Below are 5,198 nucleotides of genomic sequence, written 5' to 3'. Positions count from 1 at the left end.
GGAAATGGAAAAACTTGGAAAAAATTACATTAAATGAAGTAAGCCAGGCCCAAAGAAACACAGGTCCCATGGTTTCCCTTATTTGAAATATCTAGTATATGTGTGAGTCAAGCAGAAAAGGACAGATAAAGTGATGTTAGGAAAATGAACCCTTAGATATGTATTGTAATATTTTTTTTCTTTCATGCATGTGTTTCTAACGCATTTATAAGATTATTTCTTTCTTGCTTTGTATGTAGCTCCACCACCGTATATCCCCCACTTTTACTATATTTGATGTTAGTATAACTTGTGGAGAAGATGGGGAAAAGCAAGTCGTTTAAGGATTCAGGTGGACCTGTTGCAACAATGAGAAGTACAAGTTGTCATGTCAAAAACGAGCTTTACAAAGTCGGTGCGGGGGGGGGTGAGAAGAGAGGGAAAAGTTTTGTGTGGGGAGGAGGGGGGAGCCTGAGAAAGGATATGAAGGGTAAACAAAGAAGGAGGCTGCAATGCTTGGTAAGAAATGTATGCATTATCCTGCCCATGTAATTGTAACCCCTCTGTACAGTACGTTCACAAATAAAATAAATTAAAAAAATAAATTAAAAAAAAAGAAGTATTGTCCTTTGTAACAGACAATGTAATCCAAGCAATGGGTGATTTAACTCTATTCTTCTCCATACATCTTGTTGAGCAAAAGCAAGACCAAGAGAAAAATAATCTATTGAAATAATTTTGCAAAGAATAATTTTACTGTTCCTGATATGGTATCTAAGGAAAGTCTTAAGAGAGAAGATAAAAGTCGTAAGAGTGAAGATAAAAATGGATTATTCTTTAGTTTCCTCTAAGCATCTTGTTAGCAAAATATATCTTTGAGGTTAGAATTTATTGAACCAAAAAGGGGTGGAGTACTTATTTTTGTGGGCACATTAGACACAAGAAGATTTCAAGGTAAAAGAAAAAAGAAAAAAATTATAGCTAAATATTTGTGATTACAGGTTCTTGGACTGTTTTTTTGGAGACAAAGATTTGCATTAGTGTTGGTCTTCATTAACATAGTTGTTGGGTTTCTGTGGCAACCAAATGAAAAGGGGAAGTTTAATGGACTCGTTTGGACAAGTAAACAGCATGATAGAAAATAATGGCAAATAATATTTAATGAATTATTTTGAACAATTATTTTGCGAGAACGAAGAAGGAAAGATATAATTCAAAATCACTTGACTTTATTAAAAGTATGAAAATAGAGTAGTGAAGAGATCGAGAGAAAACAAAGAGGACTGCTTTCTCTCCAGTGGAGTAATAGGTTCTTGATCTTGTTTCTTCCATTCTGTTTTCACAAGTTATCAAGTGTGCCTCAGGACTCGAGTATCCAGTTCAAAGAGCATTTGCAGAAGAAAATATTTGCAGTAGATACAGGTGAATTATAACCTTAGACAATCTATTTAAATCTGTTTAAAATTCTCCCCTACCCCAAATTGCTCTCTTTGAAAAGCTTGTTTGCTTTTCCAAAGACTGACCTTCATTAATGATTTAAAATTTTTAGAGGAAATATTCATACTCTCTAAAGATTGTTGTTTGGTTGTAATTTTTGTGTGTTTTTGTTTGTTGTTGTGTTTTTTAACTGAATTTCAAAAGGTTGTGCAAGTGTGTTACAATTAAATATGTCCATCTAATTGTCTAACGCTCCTGGATCAGAGTCACTCCTTCTATCAATCTGAACCAACCCTTTCTCCAAGATTCATTTCAGATTTACCGCTTCCTTTATTACATGTGTACATTGAGTATTCTAGCTTTACTTGCCCATTTTTCTATTTTTCATTCATTCTATTTCTTTACTATTGTTCCTCTCTGGTTTCAATTTCCTGATATTCATTCTGTTAAACTGCCTGTTAATTTTTGAAAGGTTTACATACATTCCGTGGAGTTTCAATCCCACATATACTTGAACTGATGTCAGCTTATATTTCCATAATTCATTCATCTGCAATAACAAATTTGCAAGACTGGAGATGTGAAGCACTTAGACATGATTTTATTCTCATTCATTTGGAAGATTAACCTTTAGTCAGCAAGAAAGTTTAAAAATGACTTAGAATGTATTCCTAACTACTAGTTTTTATAAATGGCTTTGTACAATATATGTGATTATTTTATTTTACATAGGATAATATTTTGTACTACCTATAAGTTTTGGAAAAAGAAGAAAACTAAAATTTACTAGTGTAGAGGAATATGATAATAAAAGAAGACATATTTTATGTTTGTCACATCTCTGATCAGTACCCATATGCAAGACTTAAAGTCATATTTCTTACTATGTTAGACAGATAGGGAAAACATAAAACAACACATGATAAGGCAACTCTTAGTGACTTTTTACAAGGTACGTTTTTATGTGATGAAATTTACTTTATTACCTATTATTTGGGTTTGAAATATGGGAGGCTGATCTATTTAACATATTTCTGGAAGGCACCTGCTGAACAACACTAATTGTGGGGGTACTCTTTCTACACTTTAATGAATGAATTTGTTTGGTATTAGTGCTGGGTAAGTAAATCAACTCTATTGTAACTTGCTTCCTACACTTGAAAACCTTGTAATGTCACTATCATCTACTTGTCAAGTGTTATTTTGGCAAATGTGATTTTAAATAGTTTATTTGAAAATGAATATACTTTCAGGAGATTAAATGTAGGTTATCATTGGTTTGAGAATGACATTTTATACTACAGAACCTAGTTTTCTGAAGTACCAGTGTTTTGAAGCACTAAGGATCTTCTTAATGGTTTTCTAAATTATATTTGACCTCTAAATCAAGTTTTCCTAGCCTTGGTAGAACAATTATGGATCTATCATTCCAGAAACTATTTTTTGGCCAACTTTTGCTGCACTGAAATCTTTCATTAATCATTAGGAGAGGGGTATTAAAAATAATCTTGTTCATTTGTGATTTTGTTCACTCATATGGCCTGGTCATCTGTAAATTGAAAGTTTGAACTACAGTACTTTCTCTCTTATTTAGTGATCTCATCTTTCATTTCAAGTTTCATTGCATTTCACAGTTGATTACTGCTAATTCCTATAAGAAATTGGGGCCTTGAAATATATTATAGGACATGAGAAATTGAGATTAGTCTTCAATTACTTTCTGTTGGCATGTTGCATGGGCCTAGGTTAGAAGTCTTGCCCTTGTTATCTGATGATGCAGATAACTTGAACCTGTTATCCTAGGACCCGTGGGTCCTGCAGAAGAATAATAGCTTTTAGACATTATATCAGCAAAATTTGGGTATAATCAGTAAGAATGCTTCAGAAATATGGAGAAAAACCCTTTGGGACCAGCGAGTTAAAACAATAAACAGAGCATCAGAATAAAATCCCTTATACATTAGCGGAAAACAATACTGTTATTTTACCATGTGAATTCAGAAGACAACAAACACTTAGAAGGTATCACAAGTTTATACCGAAGACATTGCATTGATACTTTTTATATTCTAATTTATATTCTAAACCTAATTATTTATATTCCAATCTATTTATGAGAATAATTGTCAATATATTTGTCAAACTATCAATTCTAATAAGATTCACTGTGTGAAATTTAAAATCAGTACATATAAATATAAAATATATAAGTATATATAATATAAAAATTGTTTTGCATTGTTCTGTTGTGGTTAGAGTATTAAAGGCAACTTTAGTATTATTCCATTATCTCTACCTCAGTTTTTGGTAGAGTTAGACTTAAAGCTTTACCATTTGTTGATTTACAGCCTAGAGGCAAGAGGAAACACTGTGATTAAAACATTACCAATTTAAGGCCTAATATTGAGGAGAAACGTATGGACTTCTCCAGGAGCTCTGGACATATTTGGTGATAGAAAGTCCGTAGTGTAAGTTCCTGCCTGGTTGGATGATAGACAGGAAAGGACAGTAGGTAATCATGCATATGAACAATTTTTTCACCTTCTTGGCTTTAGCTACTTTTGAAATGATAAGTATAGTAAACAATTATATTTTGATAAAATACCTTCTATTCTGAACAATTCTGACAGAACTGTTCATCTCTCTATGATCTCTTGTAACTAAGGTTAGTTTTGTTCCAGTAGACAATCTATGCTGTCAGGGTAAGATATTCTGATTGTTCTGTTCCTACATGGAAGAAGGGTAAAGGGTCAGCTAGACATTTGTGCCAGCAAGACCTCATTTGGGAAATTTTAAGTTGCACAAGTTAAGAAGTAGCTCTTAAGCAAGGCTTACTTTGAATCCATTAGCTCCACAAAGCTAACTCAGTTGTGATAAATAAATACTTGAAAAGCAATCACCTTTGGACTTAGCTGTAAAGGCTTCAAAGTATGATCAAATTTAAAATGAAGAAGACAAAATAGTCATTGACAAAAAATTGCAAATAAAATAAAATTAAATTGAATTAAAAATAAAATTAAAAATAAAATTGCAAATGTGAGCAATTTACCAAACAATGGGTTTTGTCCCATTATACAAAGAATTTTAGAGAAATAAGATCAATAGCATATTTAGGAACAATAAGGGTTCCTAGTTATAAATATTCAACCATGGATATATGCCTGTAGGAAGATTCCATCATTAAGTACTTAAATTTAGAGGATACTACATGTTTCAGCAGCAGGTCTACCCAAATTACAACAATACAGAGATTAACATGGCACTTGCAGAAGGATGATATGAAAATTTGTGAAGTATTCCATATTTTTCATTCTTCAAATGCAAGAAATGAAAAACAGTTATTAAAAAGTTGATTACAAAAACACAAGTGTAACAAGACCAGTAATTCATAGAATTAAAGGTTAGTTTGACATCAGTATATTAAATCTTCACCTGAGAAAAGCCTTTACATATCATAATCTTTACAAAACTTGAAATTAGTTAACATTGTCATTTTATCCCAAAGAAATAAAAAAATACAAGGACCTAGGAAAAAAGGAATCTTAAATTTTTCTATATGGAATGCAATCTGAAAGGACATATTAATGAACATATACATTATATAACAATGTAGAATTCAAATTATTATATGTAGGAGCGAATTAAATAGATTATGGACATTATACAAACATAGATATGCTTTTTTCAGAAAAGTGCCACGAACATCTATAGTGTCTATACTATTCTTTTCAAAAGATGTTAAAATTATTTCTGATTTAAAAAAATCACAAACTGTCTTGAAA

The 5,198-nt window shown here is 31.6% G+C and overlaps 1 pseudogene; it reads left to right on the top strand.

Annotated features, from left to right (window-relative positions):
* Positions 1–4,624: 4,624 nt before the first annotated feature.
* On the top strand, positions 4,625–4,724 carry LOC138812974 (U6 spliceosomal RNA; annotated as a pseudogene).
* Positions 4,725–5,198: the final 474 nt, after the last annotated feature.

Source organism: Dipodomys merriami, unplaced genomic scaffold, assembly GCF_024711535.1.
Source record: "Dipodomys merriami isolate MVZ:Mamm:240054 unplaced genomic scaffold, mDipMer1.0.p SCAF_573, whole genome shotgun sequence".
In the NCBI taxonomy this organism is placed as follows: Eukaryota; Metazoa; Chordata; class Mammalia; order Rodentia; family Heteromyidae; genus Dipodomys; species Dipodomys merriami.
Note: the sequence above shows the minus strand (reverse complement) of the source record. Positions and strands in the feature narration are given on the sequence as shown.